Source organism: Chiloscyllium plagiosum, unplaced genomic scaffold (assembly GCF_037043375.1).
Source record: "Chiloscyllium plagiosum isolate Xiang-an unplaced genomic scaffold, Cpla_swu_hap1 HiC_scaffold_31, whole genome shotgun sequence".
Taxonomy (NCBI): Eukaryota; Metazoa; Chordata; class Chondrichthyes; order Orectolobiformes; family Hemiscylliidae; genus Chiloscyllium; species Chiloscyllium plagiosum.
Genome location: NW_028270169.1, coordinates 67,930,583 through 67,952,814, shown reverse-complemented (window position 1 = coordinate 67,952,814; position 22,232 = coordinate 67,930,583). Strand labels below are relative to the sequence as shown.

The following is a 22,232-nucleotide window of genomic DNA, read 5'->3' as shown; positions in this document are numbered from 1 at the left end:
CCCCCTCTCTCTCCCACTCCCTCTGTCCCCCTCTCTCTCCGTTCCCCTCTCTCTATCCCCTCTCTCTGTCCCCTCCTCGCTCTCCATTCCGCCTCTCTGTCCCCCTCTCTCTGTCTCCCCCCTCCCCGTTCCCCTCTCTCTGTCCCCCTCTCTCTGTCCCCCTCTCTCTCCGTTCCCCTCTCTGTGTCCCCCCCTCTGTGCCCCCTCTCTCTCCATTCTCCTCCCTCTGTCCCCCATCTGTCTCCGTTCCCCTCTCTCTGTCCTCTCTCTGTCTGTCCCGCCTCTCTCTGTCCCCCTCTCTCTGTGCCCCCTCTCTCTGTCCCCCCTCTCTCTGTCCCCCCTCTCTCTGTCCATCCTCTCTCTGACCACTCTCTCTGTGCCCCTTTCTCCCTGTCCCCCCTCTCTGTGTCCCCCCTCTCTGTGTCCCCCTCTCTCTGTCCCTCTCTCTCTGTCACCCTCCTCTCTGTCCCCATTCTCTCTGTCCACCCCCTCTCTCTGTCCCCACTCTCTGTCCCCCTGCTCTGTCACCCTCCCCTCTGTCCCCACTCTCTCTGTCACCTTCTCACTCTGTCCCTCCTTCTCCCTCTGTCCCCAACTCTCTGTCCACCCCTCTCTCTTTTCACCCTCTCTCTTCCCCCTCTCTCTTGTCCCCCTCTCTGTCTGTTCCCGCTCTCTCTCTGATCCCCTCTCTCTCTGACCGCCCCCTCTCTGTCCCCCTTCTCTCTGTCCACTCTCTCTGTCCCCCTCTTTCTCTGTCCCTCCCTCTCTCTTTCCCCCTCTCCCTGACCGCCCCCTCTGTCCCCCACTCACTTTACCCCCTCTTTCATTCCACCCTCTCTCTTTCCCCCTCTTTCTGTCCACCCCTCTCCCTGTACCCTCCTCTCCCTCTGTCCCCATCTCTCTCCACCCCCCTCTCTCTGTCCGCCCTCGCTCACTTTCTCCCCTCTCTCTGTCCCCCCCTCTCTCTGGCACCGCCTCTCTCTATCCCCACTTTCTCTCTCTGTCCCCCTCTCTCTGTCCCCCTCTCTCTATGTCCCCCTCTCTCTCTGTCCCCCTCTCTCTCTGTCACCCCTCTCTCTCTTCCCCCTCTGCCCCTTCTCTCTGACGACCTCTGCCTCTGTTCCCTCCTCTCTCTGTCCCTCTCTCTCTGTCCACCTCTCTCTGTCCCCCTCTCTCTGTCCCCCTCTCTCTGTCCCCACGCTCTCTGTCTCCCCGCTCACTGTCCCCCTCTCTCTGTCGCCTCTCTCTCTGTCCCCCCGTCTCTCTCTGTCCCCCCTGTCTCTCTGTCCTCTCTCTCTGTCCTCCTCTCTCTGTAAACCACTCTCTGCCCACTCTGCCGCCATCACTCTGTGACTCCCACTCTCTCTGCCCCCACCCCCATCTCTCCCGCTGTCTCTCCCCCTCTCTCGGTGCCCCTCTCTCTCTGCCCCTCCTTCTCTATGTCCCTCCGCTCTCAGTCCACCCCATTTTGCCCCCTCTCTCTTCCCCCTCTATCTGTCACCACCTCCGTCCCCCTGCCCCCCTCTACTGTGCCCCCGTCCCTCTGTCCCCCTCTCTCACTGTCCCCACTCTCTCTGGCCCCCCTCTCTCTGTCCCTCCTTCTCCCTGTACCCCACTCTGTTCCCACTCTCTCTGCCCCCCTCTCTCTGTACCACCTCTCTGTCCCCCTCTCTCTCTGTCCTCCTCTCCCTCTGTCACCCCCTCTCTTCCCCCCTGCCACCCCTCTCTCTGACCCCCTCTCCCTCTGTTCCCTCTTATCTCAGTCCCCCTCTCTCTCTGTCCCCCTCTCTCTGTCGCCCTCTCTCTCTGTTCCCCTCTTCTCTGTACCCCTCTCTCTGTGCCCCCTCTTCCTCTGTCCCCCTCTCTCTCTATCCCTCCTTCTCTCTGCACCCCCCCGCTCTCAGTCTGCCCGCTCTGTGCCACACTCTCTGCACCCCCAGTTCCCCCTCACTCTGTCACCCCATCTCTCGTTCTCCCCCTCTCTGTCCCCCTCTCACTGTCCCCCTCTCACTGTCCCCCTCACTGTTCCCCCTCTCTCTGTTCCCCCTCTCTCTGTCCCCCCCTCTCTGTCCCCCCCCGTCCCCTCTCTCTCTGTCCCCCTCTCTCTGTCCACCCTCTCTCTGTCCCCTTCTCTGTGTCCCTCTATCACTCTATCCCCCCTCTCTCAGTCCCCCTCTCTCTCAGTCCCCCTCTCTCTCTCTCTGTCCCCCTCTCTCTCTGTTCCCCCTCTCTCTGTCCCCCTTTCTCTCTGTCCCTCCTTCTCTCTGCCCTCTCCCGCTCTCAGTCTGCCCCCTCCGTCCCACACTCTCTGCACCCCCAGGTCCCCCCTCACTGTGTCACCCTATTTCTCGTTCTCCCCCTCTCTGTCCCCCTCTCACTGTCCCCCTCTCACTGTCCCCCTCACTGTTCCCCCTCTCTCTGTTCTCCCTCTCTCTGTCCCCCCCTCTCTGTCCCCCCCTCTGTCCCCTCTCTCTCTGTCCCCCTCTCTCTGTCACCTTCTCTGTGTCCCTCTCTCACTCTGTCCCCCCTCTCTCAGTCCCCCACTCTCTCTGTCCCCCTCTCTCTCTGTCCCCCTCTCTCTCTGTCCCCCCTCTCTCTGTCCCCCTCTCTCTCTGTCCCTCCTTCTCTCTGCCCTCTCCCGCTCTCAGTCTGCCCCTCCGTCCCACACTCTCTGCACCCCCAGGTCCCCCCTCACTGTGTCACCCTATTTCTCGTTCTCCCCCTCTCTCTCCCACTCTCTCTGTCCCCCTCTCTCTCCGTTCCCCTTCTCTGTCCCCCTCTCTCTGTCTCCCCCCACCCCGTTCCCCTCTCTCTGTCCCCCTCTCTCTGTCCCCCTCTCTCTCCGTTCCCCTCTCTGTGTCCCCTCTCTCTCCATTCTCCTCTCTCTGTCCCCCATCTGTCTCCGTTCCCCTCTCTCTGTCCTCTCTCTGTCTGTTCCCCCCTCTCTGTCACCCCTCTCTCTGTCCCCCCTCTCTCTCCGTTCCCCTCTCACTGTCCCCCCTGTCTCTGTCCCCCGTCTCTCTGTCCCCCTCTCTCTGTCCATCCTCTCTCTGACCCCTCTCCCTGTCCCCCTTTCTCCCCGTCCCCCTCACTCTGTCCCCCCTCTCTCTCTGTCCCCCCTCTCTCTGTCCCCCCTCTCTCTGTCCCTCTCTCTCTGTCACCCTCCTCTATGTCCCCATTCTCTCTGTCCACCCCCTCTCTCTGTCCCCGATCTCTGTCCCCCTGCTCTGTCACCCTCCTCTCTGTCCCCACTCTCTCTGTCACCTTCTCACTCTGTCCCTCCCTCTCCCTCTGTCCCCAACTCTCTGTCCACCCCTCTATTTTTTCACCCTCTCTCTTCCCCCCCTCTCTGTCTGTTCCTGCTCTCTCTCTGATCCCCTCTCTCTCTGTCCCTCCGTCTCTCTGCTCTCCCGCTCTCAGTCTGCGCCCTCTGTACCACACTCTCTGCACCCCCCAGGTCCCCCCTCACTCTGTCACCCCATCTCTCTTTCTCCCCCTCTCTGTCCCCCTCCTTCTCTCTGCCCCCCCCCCCCCGCTCTCAGTCTGCCCGCTCTGTGCCACTCTCTGCACCCACAGTTCCCCCTCACTCTGTCACCCCCTCTCTTCCCCCCTGCCACCCCTCTCTCTGACCCCCTCTCCCTCTGTTCCCTCTTATCTCAGTCCCCCTCTCTCTCTGTCCCCCTCACTCAGTCCCCCCCTCTCTCTGTCCACCCTCTCTCTATTCCCCCCTCTCTCTATCCCCCATCTCTGTCCCCCTCTCTCTGTCCCCCTCTCTCCCTGTCACCCCTCTGTCTGTCCCCCCTCTCTCTGTACTCTCCTCTCCCCTCCCTCTGTCCACCCCTCTCTCTCTTTACCCCCCTCCCCATCTTTCCCCTACCTCTCTCCCCCCACTCTCTTGTCGCCCTCTCTCTCTGTCCCCTCCTTCTCTGACCGCCCCTCTCTCTGTCCCCCACTCTGTTCTCCCCTCTCTCTGTCCGTCCCCTCTGTCCTCCTCTCTCTTACCTCTTTCTTTTCCCCGCTCTCTCTGCCCCCCTCTTTCTGACCCCCACTCTCTGCGCCCCCATCTCTCTTTCCCCTTCTCTCAATGTCCCCCCTCTCTCTGTCCCCACTCTCTCTCTGTCCCCGTCCCTCTGACCCCACTCTCTCTTTGTCCCCCCTCTCTGTACCCCCTGCTGTCTGACCCTCCTCTCTGTCCCCACTCTCTCTGTCACCATCTCACTCTGTCCCTCTCTCTCCCTCTGTCCCTAACTCTCTGTCCACCCCTCTCTCATTGTACCCCTCTTTCTGTCCCCTCTCTCTGTTCCCCCACTCTCTTCCCTTCTCTCTACCCCCCTCTCCCCTATCACTCCACCCTCTCTCTCGCCCCACTCTCTTGTCCCCCTCTCTGTCTGTCCCTCCTCTCTCCCTGACCCCCTCTCTCTCTCTCTGACCGCCCCCTCTCTCCCCCCTCTCTCTGTCCCCTACTCTCTCTGTTCCCCTCTCTCTCTCTGACCGCCCCCTCTCTGTTCCTCTCTTTCTCTGTCCCTCCTTCTCTCTGTACTCTCCTCTCCCTTCCCTCTGACCCCATCTCTCTGTCCACACCTCTCTCTCTGACCCCTCTCTCTGTCCCCCCACTCACTGTCCCCCTCTCTCTGTCCACCCTCTCTCTCTCTTCCCCCTCTCTTTACCCCCCTCTCTCCCCATCTCTCCCCTACCTCTCTCCCCCCACTCTCTTGTCGCCACTCTCCCTGTCCGCCCCCTCTGTTCCCCTCTCTCTTTCCCCCCGCTTTCTGTCCACCCTCTCTCTGTCCCCTCTTTCTGTCCCCCTATCTCTCGCCTTCCCCTTCTCTCTCTGTCCCCCCCTCTCTGTCCTCCCTCTCTGCCCCCCTCTCTCTCTGTCCCCCCCTCTCTGCCCCTCTCTCTCTCTGTCACCCCTCTCTCCCCCTCTGCCCCACTCTCTCTGACCCCCTCTCCCTCTGTTCCCTCCTCTCTCTGTGTCCCTCTCTCTGGCAACCCCTCTCTCTGTCCCCCGCTCTCTGTCCTCCCGCTCTCTGTCCCCCTCTCTCTGTTCCCCAATCTCTGTCCCCCTCTCTCTGTCCCCAGTCTCTCTGTCCCCCCTCTCTCTCTCTGTCCCCCCTCTCTCTCTGTCCCCCCTCCCTCTTTGTCCCCCCTTTCCCTCTGTCCTATCTCTGTCCTTTCTCTCTCTGTCCTCTCTCTGTCCCCCCTCTCTCTCTGTCCCCCCTCTCTCTTTGTCCCCCCTTTCTCTCTGTCCTATCTCTGTCCTCTCTCTCTCTCTGACCCCCCTCTCTCCCTGTCCCCCTCTCTCTCTGTCCCCCTCTCTCTCTCTGTCCCCCCCTCTCTCTCTGCCCCCTCTCTCTCTCTCTGTACCCCCTTCTCTCTGTTCACCCTCTCTCTGTCCCCCCTCTCTCTCTCTGTCCCCCCCTCTTTCTCTGTCCCCCACTCTCTCTGTCCTCTCTCTCTGTTCCCCTCTCTCTGTACACCACTCTCTGCCCTCTCTGCCACCCCTCTCTCTGTGACCCCCACTCTCTCTGCGCCCCCCCGTCTCTCCCGCTCTCTGTCCCCCCTCTCTGTCCCCCTCTCTCTCTGCCCCTCATTCTCTCTGTCCCCCTCATTCTCTCTGTCCCCCTCTTCCTCTGTCCCTCCTTCTCTCTGTACTCTCCTGTCCCTTCCCTCTGACCCCATCTCTCTGTCCACACCTCTCTCTCTGTCCCCCTCTCTCTGTCCCCCCACTCACTGTCCCCCTCTCTCTGTCCACCCTCTCTCTCTCTTCCCCCTCTCTTTACCCCCCTCTCTCCCCATCTCTCCCCCCACTCTCTTGTCGCCATTCTCCCTGTCCGCCCCCTCTGTTCCCCTCTCTCTTCCCCCCTCTTTCTTTCCACCCTCTCTCTGTCCCCTCTTTCTGTCCCCCTATCTCTCGGCGTACCCCTCTCTCTCTTTCTCCCCTTTCTCTGGCAACCCCTCTCTCTGTCCCCCTCTCACTGCCCCCCCTCTCTCTGGCCCCCCCTCTCTCTGTCCCCCCTCTCTCTGTCCCCCCTCTCTGCCCCCTCTCTCTGTCTTCCCTCTCTGCCCCCTCTCTTTCTGTCCTCCCTCTCTGTCCCCCTCTCTCTCTGCCCCCCTCTCTCTCTGTCACCCCTCTCTCTTCCCCCTCTGCCCCACTTTGTCTGACCCCCTCTCCCTCTGTTCCCTCCTCTCTCTGCGCCCCTTTCTCTGTACCCCTCTCTCTCTGAGCCCCGCTCTCTGTCCCCTAATCTCTGCCCCCCTCTCTCTCTGTCCCCCTCTCTCTTTGCCCCCCCTTTCTCTCTATCCTATCTCTGTCCTCTCTCTCTCTCTGTCCTCTCTCTCTCTCTCTGTCCCCACCTCTCTCTGCCCCCCTCTGTCTCTGTCCCCTTCTCTCTCTGTCTGCCCTCTCTCTCTGTTCCCCCTCTCTCTCTGTCCCCATCTCTCTCACTGTCCTCCCCTCTCTCTGTCCCCCCCTCTCTCTGCCCCCTCTCTCTCACTGTCCTCCCCTCTCTCTGTACCCCTCTCTCTCTGCCCCCCCTCTCTCTGTCCCCCCTCTCTCTGTCCACCCTCTCTCTGTCTCCCAATCTCTCTCTCTGTCCCCCTCTCTCTCTGTCCCCCACTCTCTCTGTCCTCTCTCTCTGTTCCCCTCTCTCTGTACACCACTCTCTGCCCTCTCTGCCGCCCCTCTCTCTGTGACCCCCACTCTCTCTGCGCCCTCCCGTCTCTCCCGCTCTCTGTCCTCCTCTCTCTGTCCCCCTCTTCCTCTGTCCCCCTCTCTCTCTGTCCCTCCTTCTCTCTGTCCCTTTCTCTCTGTACCACCTCTCTCTGTCCCCCTCTCTCTGTACCACACTCTCTGCCCCCTCTGCCCCTCCTCTCTCTCTGTCCCCCCGCTCTCAGTCCGCCCCCTCTGTCGCCCTCCCTCTTTCCCCCCTCTCTGTCCCTCCTCTATCTGACCCCTCTCTCTTCCACCCCTTGTCCCTGACCCCACTCTCTCTGTCCCCTTCTCCCTGTCCCCACTCTCTCTGTACCCCTCTGTCTCTGTCCCCCTCTCTCTGTCCCCCATCTCCGTCCCTCCCCTCTCTGTCCACCCTCTCTCTCTGTCCCCCTCCACTCTGCCCATTCTCTCTGTCCCCCCCTCTCTCCCCCCTCTCTGTCCCCTCTCTCTCCCCCCTCTCTGTCCCCTCTCTCTCTATCTCCCCTTTTCCCCCTCTCTCTGTCCCCCTCTCTCTGTCCCCCTCTCTCTCTGTCCCCTCTCTCTCTCTCTCTGTCCCCTTTCTCCATCTGTTCCCTCTCTCTATCCCCCTCTCTCTGGCCCTCCCAGTCTCTGTCCCCCTCTCTCTGTCCTCCCCTCTCTCTGTCCCCCTCTCTCTCTGTCCCCCTCTCTCTCTGTCCCCCTCTCCATCTGTCCCCGTCTCTCTTTCCCTCTCTCTGTCCCCCCCCCCCCCCCCCCCCCGTCCCGCCTTCTCGGTCCCAGCCCTCTCTCTGTATCCCCTCTCTCTGTCCCCTCACTCTCTCTGTCCCCTCACTCGCTCTGTTCCCCCCCCTCTCTCTCTCTCTATACCCTCTCTCTATCCCTCTCTCTGACCCCCCTCTCCTTATCCCCCCTCTCTGTCCCGCCTTATTGGTCCCAGCCCTCTCTCTGTACCCCTCTCTGTGTCCCCCTCTCTCTCTGTCCCCTCTCTCTCTGTCCCTTCTCTCTCTGTGCCCCTCTCTCACTGTCCCCACTCTCTCTGTCCCCCTCTGTCTATCCCCCCCTCTTTCCCCCCGCCCCTCTGTTCCGCTTTCTCGGTCCCAGCCCTCTCTATGTACCCCCTCTCTCTGTCCCCTCACTCTCTCTGTCCCCCCCTCTATCCCTCTCTCTCTGTCCCCCTCTCTGTCTCCCCTCTCTCTGTCCCCCACTCTCTGTTCCCCACTCTCTGACCCCTCTCTCATTATGTCCTCCCCTATTTCTCTCTCTCCCTCACCTTATCTCTCCCTTGCCTCTCTCTCTCTCTCTCTCTCTCTCTCTCCCTGCTCCTTCACTCTCTCTCCACCTTCTCTCACTCTCGATCCACCTACCTCGGTCTCTCTTTCTCCCCACCTCCCTCTGTTTCTCTCTGACTAAATCTTTCTCCCTCCTGCCCCTCCCTCCCTCTCTGATGCAGTCTGTCTCCCTGACGCGTCCCTCTCCCTCTGATCCAGAGACTGGGGAGGGGGTTACTGGTTGGTGCTGTGGCTGCATGTGGTTAGTTGGGTGGTTGTGAGATGATAGAGAGATGTGGGAGGTGAGAGGAGGGGAAAAATGGAGTAGAGACGGAATTGCGGGAGGGAGGGAGACGGCAGGAGAGAGAGAGTGCAGGGGAGGGGGGAGAGGAAAGTGTGGAGGCAGGTGGAGAGAGTGGGGGAGAGGAAATGGGGAGGCCACGTTGGAGTGGGGGGGGGGGTCAGAGGGAGTTAAACCCAGCTCCTGAGCTCAGGGCCCGGTGCCCTCCCCTTCCCTGAGGACCAGGACTTGGGGCTGAGTCTGTCTCTCTCCAGCTCAGCTTCTCCAACACAAAGACACACAACAACATCAGTCACTCTGCTGCTCGGCACGCTTTAATCAACATTTTTGTTGTTTACAAATGGAAGTGATGGATACAATCAGTGGGATGGTGCCTTTTCTCACTGGCCCCTGAGTTGTGAGAGACATTGAAATGTTTCCCTGTAACCCCCCTGTGTGATAAGGATGGACAACCCAGCGCTACCCTCAGTCTGTTACCATAGCGACAGGCTGCTCCATCGCTGAAACACTGAACTGAAATGAGAAAATCCCGGATGGTGTGATTAATGAGGGAATTTGATGGATGGATGGATTTGGGTGAAGGGATATTTCAGCACATTCTTCAGCTGCTGCCTGAACTTAGTCTGGGTCACGGCATAAATCGCGGTGTTTGTGCAGCAACTGAGGAGCTGCAGCATGAAGCCCAATTCCAGCACAAAGTAATGGAGATACAGAGGGGTATCCACAATCCACAACATCCGGTACCATATAGAATACAGCATTAACGTTGACCATAACAGGATGAAATTGGCCGAGATCACAAACAGTAAAATGATGGATTTTTTTCGGTTTCTCATTTCAGTGTCAGACTGAGCGTCCCCATTGGTGTGAGCGCGGAGTCTCCTGCGGGCTCTGCTGGTCACTAAAATGTGTCTGACGGTGAGAACATTGAGCAGCAGGATCAGGAGAAATGGGACACACGGGGTTAGAATGTGGTGGAGGAACTCGATTGTGACCCAGACACTGGAGAATGCAACAGTGAGTGTTACATCACAAAACCAGGGGGTGTTCACCAGCCGATACTGAGCCGTGAGCATAAAATACCAGGAAATGTTCTTTAAACAGCTCAGCACAGTCACTGCTCCCAGAACCACAGCCGCCGTCTTCTCACTGCAATATTTACTTTTCAGCTTCTGGCAACAAATGGCCACAAACCGATCAAAGGTGAAAGTGACGGTGAACCAGACAGAGCAGTCAGTGGCTGCATAAAGCAGGACGGCGTGGATGTTACACACGGGGACGGAGTCCCTCAGGAAATAAAACTGTTCATCATAAACAATGGGAATGTGTCTCAGGATCAGGTCGAGGATAATGACCAGGAGATCCGCCGCTGCCATGGCCCCCAGGTAACGTCTGACACATGGAGACAATCCACAATCTTTATAAAGCAGGACGTAGATGGTCACTACGTTAACTGTGAGGAAGGGAAACAAACACATTATCCATCAGCCTGGAGGCAAAGCGACCCGTTTGATCGGGGACCCAGTGAGATTTCCAAATGTGTCCCTGTATTCAGGGATTTATTAAAATAATTGGAGCTGGAATAATAAATGGGAAGGTCGGAATTACTGACAAAAATGTGACATAAACCACAAGAAACCCTCCCTCCCCAAACACACAGAGTCACATCCATAAGGACAGATGGTTTCCAGAACATTCCCACACACTCGATCACTCGAGAGCAGACACAGGTCACTCCTTCCCAGTTCCTAATACGGAGGGTGGAAACGTTGCCGTCCTGAAGGATTCTCTCCCAGTTTCCTGAAGACAAACGGAGTTTGGGAATTTCTGTATTTTAGTCTAAATTGTAGTTGATCCTGTGTCGTGGAGAAATGTAAACCTAGGGAAAACATATTCACCCCTTTAACTGACTGAGGGGCCTTTGGAACAGTGTCTCCTTCGCCCTGGAACGGGATCTCTTCCCTCGGGATCTTATCGTTTGTTCAATTCACTGACATCCGGCCGTTCACAAACAATGTCAGGGATAGAACATTCCGGGGAATGTCAGTTATAGAATGTCAGGGACAGAACTTTCCGGGGAATGTCAGTTATAGAATGTCAGGGACAGAACGTTCCGGGGAATGGCAGTTATAGAATGTCAGGGACAGAACGTTCCGGGGAATGTCAGTTATGGAATGTCGGGGACAGAACGTTCCGTGGAATGTCAGTTATAGAATGTCAGGGACAGAACGTTCCGGGGAATGTCAGTTATGGAATGTCGGGGACAGAACGTTCCGGGGAATGTCAGTCATAGAATGTCAGGGACAGAACGTTCCGGGGAATGTCAGTTATGGAATGTCGGGGACAGAACGTTCCGGGGAATGTCAGTTATAGAATGTCAGGGACAGAACGTTCCGGGGAATGTCAGTTATGGAATGTCGGGGACAGAACGTTCCGTGGAATGTCAGTTATAGAATGTCAGGGACAGAACGTTCCGGGGAATGTCAGTTATGGAATGTCGGGGACAGAACGTTCCGGGGAATGTCAGTTATAGAATGTCAGGGACAGAACGTTCCGGGGAATGTCAGTTATGGAATGTCGGGGACAGAACGTTCCGGGGAATGTCAGTTATAGAATGTCAGGGACAGAACGTTCGAGGGAACTCCTTGACCTGTCCATCACCTTTCCCCCCTACCCACCCCACCAACATGATGTACTGTGCACAGGCTACATAGCAATCCAGCATGGGGAGCTGCACTGACCACAGCATTGCATTATGTATACACCTCAACCAGATAGTCCATTCACCACAGTGACCTGTGCACTGATCACCCGTGAATTTTCTGCAAACCTGGATCAGTTACCCTCCCCTCATGTAGAGTTGTGTACCCTACCCCAGTGCATTGCTCAGTAACACTGTGTTAGATCACTGCCTAGTGTGGGGAAACTTGCATCCCATGCTGGAAGTGACAGGATGTGCAGCTCCCACCCATTTCCAGCTCCATATCTCGATTAGAGTGATGCTGGAAAAGCTCAGCAGTTCAGGCAGCATCCGAGGAGGAGTAAAATCGACGTTTCGGGCAAAAGCCCTTCATCAGGAATGAAGGTTTTTGCCTGAAACGTCGATTTTACTGCTCCTCGGATGCTGCCTGAACTGTTGAGCTTTTCCAGCACCACTGTAATCTAGACTCTGGTTTCCAGCATCTGCAGTCATTGTTTTTACACAGCTCCATATCCCCATTGTGCCATGGCAAGTGGGTGCTGTTGGTGTGAACATCACTGCCAGAGAGAGATGACAGGGGTATCAGTTTAAATAACACCACATGAGAGGGGTTTGGGGTATAGACAGAGATGGGGAGACTGAGAGACAGAGTCATGGAAGGATATGTTACCAGGTTGCAGAATGCTGAAATGTAGACACTTCGATAGCATCCTGTAACATGAGCCAGTCTTCCCAGGAAAGATGGGAAAAAGGTAGATTGGTGTGAGGTCAGATGAGCATGTGTTCCGCATCTTTGTAACTGGATGTGGTTTCAACAGAATCTATGACTCATTGGGCAGATTCTAACAATAATTTATTTTTGTTTGATTTTCCTTGAGTGTGACAGAGGGATTATCCGCACGAGGCTGAGCTAGTTTCCTGGTGCTGTCGTATCGAACTCACCTCATTAACTACACAGCCCACCCCATGGTGTCCCTCTCATTCAATACCAGCCCGATTCTCCCACCCATCATGGCGGGTGATACTAACCACCGCCCGGGTACCGCTGGATATTCCGACCATGGCAATTACACCACGGTTTGTTGACAGGGCACGGAGGTCCTGGTGGATGTACTAGTACAGAGGGGGACCATTCTTTTCCCAGAGAGAGCCACACCACCAGACCCACCGAGCATGGTCTGAGCTCCTCACCCAGCTCAGTGCAGTATCTGCGGTCTGAGGAAATGTCCAGCAATACGGGACAAGCATCAATAACCTTCCCCAGTCTGTCAGGGTAAAGGTTACTGTGTCCTCTCTGATCCCTCACACTCACTGTGTATCTGTTATCGCACCTAATGCCAAACAAGGCTCATGCTCCACCACTCTCACTGCTGCATGCAGCACCTTCCCCTCCACTCTCTCTCTCTCTCTCACCCCTCCATGTTACCCACAGCAACAGCATCCTTGGGGCCTTGGAAGGAAGTATGGGGGGAGGTGTGTGGCCACCCGCTGTGGCCTCTTCTATATTGGGAGACAGTGCGCCTACTTGCGGAACGTTTCAGAGAACACCTCTGGGACACCCAGACCAACCAACGCAACCACCCCGTGGCTCAACTCTTCAACTCCCCCTCCCACTCCACCAAGGACATGCAGGTCCTTGGACTCCTCCATCGCCAGACCATAGCAACACGATGGTTGGAGGAAGAGTGCCTCATCTTCCGCCTAGGAACCCTCCAACAACAAGGAAGGAACTCAGATTTCTCCAGTTTCCTCATTTCTACTCTCCCCACCTTGTCTCAGTCAAATCCATCGAACTCAGCACCGCCTTCCTAACCTGCAATCGTTTTCCTGACCGCTCCGCCCCCACCTCCACCCCCAACCCTCACCTTGACCTCCTTCCACCTATTGCATTTCCAACGCCCCTCCCCCAAGTCCCTCCTCCCTACCTAGTAGATGAAGTATTAACAAACCACAGAGCAAGAGAAATCCGGATAGGTTCCACTTATCTATATACATCAGGGTATAATGTGATGAAGTTGGAAGGGTGTACTGTATCTTTAAGCGAGGGTGAATGCTGTTCTGAACTGAAAGCTTACAAGCACCTGAGATATGAGAGGATGGCAGACCCAGAAACAGCATATTGCTGTAGCGCTGGATTCGGGTAACAAGCAGTTAAAAGAAAGGGGGTCCCAGAGTTGTGCATAGTTGATATAAAATGTTCACTTTCAGAGTGAAAATAAATCGATGTTTGTATTTAAACAGTGGAATTGGGGTGTTCTCTGTCCCTCATATTTTAACAGTTTACGAGGCGAATTGAGTATTTCTTTATGTTTCATTTAAGTTACCAGATGAGCTTCACGCCGTGTCCTAACCATCCCCGTGTGTGTATCTGTGTGTCTCTGGGTGGGGCAGGTCTGGCAGTCTCTGTGGTGCTTAAAGTGATGCAATGCCACCCTCTGCTGGCCTCCCCACGCCACTGCACAGGCATTGGTCGAGGGTGAAAACCAACAGGGATTCATTCAGAGAGGGGGAGGGTGAGGGCAGCTGCTCACAGCACCATCCAAACTAATGTCTTATCCATGTACTGATCTAAATGTCCTTTAAACGTTGTAACTGTCCCTGATTTCACAACTTCCTCTGGAAGTTCATTCCACACACAAGCTAGATTCTGTCTAAAATATTTACCTCTTGTGACTTTTGTAAATCTTTTTCCTCACACCTTAAAATATCCCTCAGTTTTGAATTCCCAACTCTAGGGGAAAGACGTCAGCTCTTCAGCTTATCTGTACACCTCATGATTTTGTAAACCACTGTAAAGTTACCCCTTAATCTCATCCTCTCCAGTGAAAAAAGTTCCAGCCTACCCAGCCTCTCCTTATAGCTCACTCCCTCCATTCCCAGCAACATTGAGGGTAATCTCTTCTGAACCCTCTCCAACTTAATAATATGAAAGTGAATAGTCAAGGTATTTTCTAAGGGTATGGGGAGTCCAAAACTGGAGGACATAGGCTTGAGATGATAGGGGAAACATTTAAAAGTGACCTAAGGGGCATATTTTCCACCCAGAGGGTGGTGTACCTATGGAATGAGTGGGCAGGATGACCGGACTAGACACAATATTCCAGAAGTGGTCTCAGCAATATTCTGTACAACCTCAACATGACGTCCCAATTCCAATATTCAAAGGTCTGACCATTGAAGATACGTGTGTTAAACACCTTCTTAACCACACTGTCTGTATAAGATGCAAACTATAAAGAATTATACCTGACGGCCTAGGTCTCTGTCCTACAACACTGCCAAAGACCCTACTTTTAATTGTACAAAATCCTACTCTTGTTTGATTTACCAAATCCAATACCACGCATTAATCCAAACTAATCTCCATCTGCCACCCCTCTGCCCAGTGTGTGATATTACTGCTACCTCACCCTCCCCCTTCAACTTTGAAATGCCCATCCCTCTCCAGAAAGCCTGCACACTCCGGCCTTGATTTTCACAAAGAACCTGAGCTTGATTTGCCTTGCGTGGTTAGGGGGAGGAGGGACAGATTGCAGACATAGTCAGTGCGGAGGAAAGGCTGGACAGTAATCAGCGGCCTGTTATCATTACATGGTTTTAGGAAGAGGGCAGTTGCACGTTAGAGGTGGCTTAGAGAGATCGGGTGTTTTGGGACCAGAAAGTAAGCTTTTCCTTCGTATCTGGTGTTCAATAATAAATATCCATTTGAGACCCTTCACTGGGCAAAGTGTGGCTGCAGGATTTCTTTCCCTAATATTGCAGACTACAGATAATAGCGATTAAAGATGGCCATAGTTAATTTCGATGGCACAGCACGTGGACTCAACATCCTAAAGTTGAGACAAATACCTTGCATTTGTTTCTAATACAAAGTGTTTTTTTTTGTAATTCAGTAATGGTAACCTGATTATAATAATCCACACCGTGCTGAAAGTAGGCACTAAAATATGACCCAAAATCTGGGTATGGTTGTGTAGTGGGTTGTGTCCCTGTCTCTGAGACAGAACTTTGGATTTGATTCCAATTCCTGAACTTGTATGGGAGTGATCCTAGCTCTGGACTAGAAGGCATGGATTCAAGTCCTGCCTGTTGCAGAGGTATGACACAGCATGTCAGGACAGTCTGATGAACAAACATACAGGAGAATAATGTTACAGCTTTATGGGTATTGCTGAGTGATGCTAGTCCCTACCTCCAGGCACAAACGTCTAGGTGTAAAGCTCACAGATGTATCTCGTGATACATCTGAACAAACTGATTAAAATTGATTTAGAATTGTGACTTGATGGAGAAACAAGAGGTGTCAGTATCGAATTTCAGAATTTAGGCCCAGGATGACTGAAAGTACAGCCATTCGTGTTGATTGGGGTCACATTTCGCAGCAGTAAAGGTTTTTCAAAACCGAACGGTTATGGATAGGGTGAGTAGTCAGGGTTTTTCCCCAGGTTAGGGGCGTTCAAAACTAGAGGGCATTGGTTGAAAGCGAGAGGGGAAAGGTTTTTAAGAGGCTTAAAGGGCACCATTTCACACGAGGGTGGTGTGCGTATGGAATGAGCTGCCAGAAGAAGTGGTGGAGGCTGGTACAATTACAACACTTAAAAAGCATCTGGATGCTGACAGACCTGCCGAGCTTTTCCAGCAATTTGTTCATTTCTTTAAAAAATGAATTCATTTTAACACAGGTATTCTGAATAAATAAAGCATTTTATGTTTTAATGACGCAGGGCGATGCAAACATATTTCAAATCGACCGAGAACATTTTCTGCTAAGGGTATGGCTATGTGTATGACATCTGCAATGATGCACCTACATGGAAGGGGAATGTGATGGAGACATAGTTTGGACAATGTACAAGGAGACCTCACATGGTCTAGTTTCGATGAGGATGACATTACTGTGTGATTCAGCTCAGAGAGGGAGAAAATGTAATCTGCCCGAGAAGGAATGGACGATTACACTCTCTCTCCTTCCTTGTTCCTCATCACAGCATAGTGTGCGAGCTAAATAAAAGCTCTAAAGTCATCGTTACCATTCTTATTTTTATAGTATCCCTGCAGTGTTGAAACAGGCCCTTTGGCCCAACAAGTCCATACCAACCTTCTCAACCCATTCACCTATAATTACCCCTGACTATGGCACCTAACCTAGAAATCCCTGAACACTACAGACAATTCAGCATGACCAATCCACCGAACCTACACAGTTTGTGGAAAGAAACTGGATCACCCATTAGAAGCGCACACAGACAAGGGGAGAATGTGCAAACTCCACACAGACAGTCACGCAAAGCTGGAATCGAACCCAAGTCCCTGGTGCTATGAGGCAGCAGTGCTAACCACAATGCTACCCTTTGGATGCTCCCTGACCAGAATATATTGGAATCTACTCACTGCCTAAAGCAAAGGGAATTCAGCCAAATCCAATTGTCCCAGTATGGCATCCCATTGCTAGCAGGTGTGTGAGTACAATATCTTCAGAAGCAGAATAACGTTTTGGACAATCTCGCAATTTTTCCTTTTGTCATGAGTTCCAATAATATCTGGACAAGGTTCTTTCAAGTTAAAATTGCAGAGATTTCATCTATCGGTGTGTGTGTGTGTGTGTGTGTGTGTGTGTGTGTGTGTGTGTGTGTGTGTGTGTGTGTGTGTGTGTGTGTGTGTGTGTGTGTGTGTGTGTGTGTGTGTGTGTGTGTGTGTGTGTGTGTGTGTGTGTGTGTGTGTGTGTGTGTGTGTGTGTGTGTGTGTGTGTGTGTGTTTTTAGAAAGGGAAATATTGATTTTGTATTTGCAATGCCCAAACAGTTTGCCATTCATCTTTCCATCATTGTTTGAGTAACATTGCTTTGGATCATAAACGTGTTGTTTTAGCAGATTAAAGAAACTAGCCGGACTTGTTTCTAAAACTGATACTGACCCAGTCTGAGAACGATTTCATTGGCTATATCACCGACCTGGTTACATTTAATATTTTTTGTGAGCTGTGTAGGAGTGGGATTAGAAAAGGAAACAGAGACCCAAAAAGCCGGGGAACTATAGACCGGTGAGCCTGATGTCGGTGGTGAGTAAGTTGTTGGAGTGGATTCTGAGGGATAGCATTTACATACATTAGGGAAGGCAAGGGCTGATCGGGGTAGACAACGTGGCTTTCTGCATGGGAGATCATGTCTCATTAATTTGGCTGAGTTTTATGAAGACATGACAAAGAAGATTGATGAAGGCAGTTTGGTAGACATTGTCTATATGGACTTCAATAAGGTGTTCATTTAAAGAACAAAGAGCAAAGAAAATGTACAGCCCAGGAACAGGCCCTTCGCCCTCCAAGCCTGAGCCGATCCAAATGTGCTCTCTTAATCTGTCGGACAATTCCTCAGTATTGCTCTGTCTGCTCACTACCTACTCATGCATCTGTCCAGACGCATCTTAAATAAATCTACCTGACTCCCTCTACCATCTCTGCTAGCACCACCCTCTGTGTGAATTACTTACCGCGTGTATCCCCCTTAAACATTCCACCTCTCACTTAAAAAGCACGACCTCTCGTTATTGAATCCTTCACTCTGGGAAAAAGCTCGTCTTTATCCACCCTGTCTATACCCTTCATGATTTTGAAAACCTCAATCAGGTCCCACCTCAATCTCCTTTTTTCTAGTGAAAATAACCCTAGCCTACTCAGCATCTCTTCATAGCTAGTATTTCATTCTGATTGGTAGACAGATTAGTAATTTTCAGTCACGTCTTACAGAAGCAGCCAGTCACAATTGGCTTGAAGGAAGAGGGAAAGTTTTCAGACTGGAGGTTTGTGAGCAGCAGTGTGCTGTAAGAATCAGTGAGGAAGGGCTTTGCCCGAAACGTCGATTTCTCTGCTCGTTGGATGCTGCCTGAATTGCTGTGCTCTTCCAGCACCACTGATCCGTAATGTCAGAATCAGTACTGAGTTCACTGCAGTTCATCATTTATGTAAAGGACTTAGATGTGAATATTGGGGCCAAAGTTAATAAGGTTACAGATTACATCAGCAAGATAGTGTAGTAGATTATCTCAGAGTACAACAAGAACAACATTAGATGGTACAAAGGGGCAAGGAGTGACAGATGAAGCTTAATTTAGATAAATACGAGGTTTTGCATTTTGGAAAGGCAAATCAGGGCAGAGGTTATACACTTAATGTTAAGGTCCTGGGAAATGTTGTGGAGCAAAGGGACATAGGGCTGCAGGTACATTGTTCCTTGAATGTGGAGTCGCAGGTAGACAGAGTGGTGCTGAACACATTTGGCACATTTGCCTTAATCAGTCAGAGCATTGAGTATAGGAGTTGTGTTGGCATGTTGCATCTGTACAGGATGTTGGTGAGGCCACTTTAAGAATACCGTGTGCAACTCGGTTTTCTGCAGATAAGACTTACACAGATGTTCCAGGACTGGAGGTTTGAGGTTTAGGGCGAGGCAGATTACGTTGAGGTGCTCCCCGGTGGAGTGTCAGAGGTTGAGGGGTAACATTATAGAGGTTTATAAAATCATCAGAGGCATGGATATTCTGAATAGCCATGTTCTGCTCCCAAGGATAGGGGAGTCCAGAACAAGATGGAATAGGTTGAAGGGTAGAGGGCGAATGATTTAGAAGGGACCTGAAGATAAATGTTTCACACAGACGGTAGTGTGTGTACAGAAAGTGCTGTCAGAGGAAGTGGTCAAGGTGGGTAGAATCACAGTAGAAATATTGGCCGAATGCTGGCAAATGGGACGGGATCAGATTTGATATCCGATCGGAGTGAACAGATTGGACTAACAGGTCTGTTTCCGTTCTGCATGACTCTCTGATTCTATAAGAGGGATGACGAATAATTCTGAAAGGACCTTTCAAGTCGGTTTTCTCTTCACTGGAAGGTTATCGTGTCTCTGTGTTCACATTGATTGAAAGCTGCGTTAGGAAAATATTTGACAGAGAAGTGCGTCACAGATAATGGGACACAGACAGGAAAGTGGGGCTGAGACCACAACCTAATCAGCTACAATCTTAATGCCTGATGGAGCAGGCTCAAAGTATCTAATGACCCGCTCCTGTTCCGCAGTCCCATGTTCCTGTGTTCCATTCAGCCCCTCAAACCTACTAGACAGGAGCAGTTGGAGGCTATTTACTCCTATAACCTTTTGCACAGAAACAGAGGAGACCTTTTGGCTCTTCAAGACTGTCCCACACGGTTTGAGGTGATTTGCGAAGTGTAATTGGAAAACCCAAGCTGCGTATGAAAGAGGCCCCTCATCTCTCTTAACAGAGCTTCTGGTCTCTGCAACTTGTACTTCATTTGTTGGTCATATTGTAGACCCAGATTCACTGTGAATAAAGCCCATGCACCTCACCCAGAGATGGCTCACAAAATCCTCTGGTCCCCCTGGCTGCAACATTCAATAACACAACATTCATAAAAATAACACACACTAACTTTCCAATAACAGAATGGGAGAACATCAGAAACAGGGGCATGACGTTCACTCCCAAGCCTGCCTTGCCCTTCACTAAGATCATGATTGATCTGCTCTTGGTCTCAAATCATCTTTCATACCCAATTCTTCATAGCCCTCACCTCTCTGACTGGTCAATATCCATCGACCGCCTCTTCAAATATTTTCAGTCATCTAGATCCCCAACATTCTAGAGAAGAAAAATCCTGACATTCAATATCACCTGTTTGAAGAAAACACTTGCTGCTCCTATATGATGGCCTATTGATATGAACAAAAGAGGTTTTCACAAGGGTTCAGGAAAAAAAGACTGGGCCCGATATCAAGGCAGTGATTGACTTCTGTTGACATAAAGGAGTTGAACAAACCTGGACTTAATGAGAATCAGAGTAACCTCTCCAGTATTTGGAGTCAAACATGGCACAAAGCAAGATGTTCATCAGCTCTGTCCTGGGTCACCTCTGTGCGAGATCCTCAGGGTGGCTTCCTCTTCACAAACACCTTCAGCTGCTTCATCAATGTCTCCCCGCCCCCACCCTCCCCACCATAAGATCGAAGTGGGGATGGTCACTGAAGATTCCACAATGTTCAGAACATTTTGTTCCCTCTCAGTTCCTGAATTGGTCTGCGTTTGTGTGCAGCAACACCCAGACTCTATTGAGACTTATGCTGTTAAAGTGTCTGTAACATTCATGTCACAGCACTGCCGGACACTGCACATTGCCACAGTAAAAGAAACGTTCATTTAGCATCTCATGCTATTTTGACAGGAATACGAGCAAGTCATTCAGCCCATTGACACTATTGGAGAAGAACAGGGACAGCCCATTCAGTGCCTCCAGCCTATTACTCAGGAAGAGAAGGAATCTAGTGTGATGGATCAGAACAGAGCCCCTCGAAAATATTTGAAGGTGGTAACCTAGACTCTAATTTATTTTTATATATTTTAAAGGCAATGTAAAGTGTCTATCCCAGATGCAATGTGACAGGTCAAACTACTCGGTGTGAAGCAAAACACCATTTATTTAACACGAAAGAGAAAATGAAGCCAAAGAAAGAGGAATTTAGAATAATGTAATTCGATTGGACAAGTTAACGGAATACTAGATCTAGGAACTATTACTAATGAACTGTTCCAATATAGGAAAATCCTATAAACACGGCCCTTAGCAAAAAGAAATATTCAGACACAGATCGTCACTAACATTTCTCCAATCCGGGAATTCAAAACAGCATCAAGAGAAATTTCAGAGAGAGTAGCAGCCAGGAAACATTTACTGAAGCTTCCAACTCTGTGGAGGCCCCAATAGCTTCTGATGTTACTGAGAAACCAAAACCCAGTGATCCTAATCTGGGAGAGCTGGCCACACCCATTCAGGCTGCATTAAAATAAACACAAGGCCTCCCTAGCTGTTACTCAAGTGGTCTTATCTAGCCAGCTTGGTAACGATCGTTCAATCTCTCTCTTAAAAGAAACCCAGACAAAATAACCTCTTAAAGCTGCAGCATTCTCACACTAGTCTGTACAATGACTGTCAAACAGGAGCCAGGGGTAACCAGTCAGGTCCTTGGCCCTGTCCAATCGGACGAGGTTGAAGCCAGTCAGTCCCTTGAGTCACTTGTACAGAAACAGTAGGAGGCCATTCCCACCTCAACAGATGGGGGCAGAATGAGGTATTTTATGCTGATTCCTGATGAAGGTCTTATGCCCAAAACGTCGATTCTCCTGCTTCTCGGATGCTGCCTGACCTGCTGTGCTTTTCCAGCAATCAACGCTCTATTCCAATCTCCAGCATCGGCAGTCCTCACTGTCTCCTAATCGATGCTCTAACATGATGAACAAGTGGAGCAGAGGCTGCACAGACAGACTGTTCCACATTGTTCCAGGTAGCTCCGTTGCTCATGATACACACGTGGGACTTGAACATGGTTTTCTAGTGGTGAGGAGGGAAGCCATATGTCTTGTGTGAAGTCTCAAGAAGGCACCTTCCGTCTCCGAGCATCCAGCCTGGTGTTGTCTATGTCGGGCGGAAGCTGGTGGGAATGGCTGGTGGGAATTTGGAAGGTATTGTAGCTGCTCTTGGGGATTCTGAGCAACCTGACGTTCAGTACGCGTTTGCACGCCGACTGCACAATAATGTGGGGAGAGTTAATTCACGCATATAAACTATTAGGAAAGCCACGTTAGACTGATGAATAGGCTCTCGAAGTTCAAATAATGCTGATCTTGTTCATGTTGATCTTGTCTAGTGCACGTCCTGTTCAGTGTAACCTGTATGCCTTACTCTGTCCAAGTCTATTTCCATACTATGATCTGTCTGGCCATGCTTACTATGATCTTCCTCCACTGCTCATAAATAAAGTGTTTCCCTGTACTGAGGTGCACGTGACAATAAATCAAACCAATCAATCCTGGGTAAAGTATGGAATTTCTCTCCCTGTCAATGTCTGTTTTGGAAATAAGTGATCGCTGGCACTCCTCGTGTTTCAGCGTCACCATTTCTTCGTCTCTCACAGCTCTACAGATTAAAAACTCAGCTTATTCACTCTATCGTCATGTTTTCATCACCCACATCTGTGGTAAGGAGATCATTCCTTGCAAAGGAGTTCTAATCTGTACAGAGTGCCCCAAATGCTCTCTCAGCAAGGCTTTACAACAGGAGGATGATGGCTTTACTTATGTACTCGAATCATCTTACAATGAAGGACAGCATACCATTGTCTGCACCCATTACTTACACAGGGTTTGATTCGGAGCAGTCAGCGTAGACTTGTGAGTGGGAGATCATGCTTCCCAAATTTCTTAGAGT

The 22,232-nt window shown here is 51.7% G+C and overlaps 1 long non-coding RNA gene across 1 annotated transcript; it reads left to right on the top strand.

Moving 5' to 3' along the window:
• The first annotated feature begins 9,499 nt into the window (after positions 1-9,499).
• Positions 9,500-15,987, top strand: LOC148141970 (uncharacterized). Its single transcript, XR_015752406.1, has 2 exons — positions 9,500-9,648; positions 15,689-15,987. It is a non-coding gene; the product is annotated as an uncharacterized LOC148141970 (long non-coding RNA).
• Positions 15,988-22,232: the final 6,245 nt, after the last annotated feature.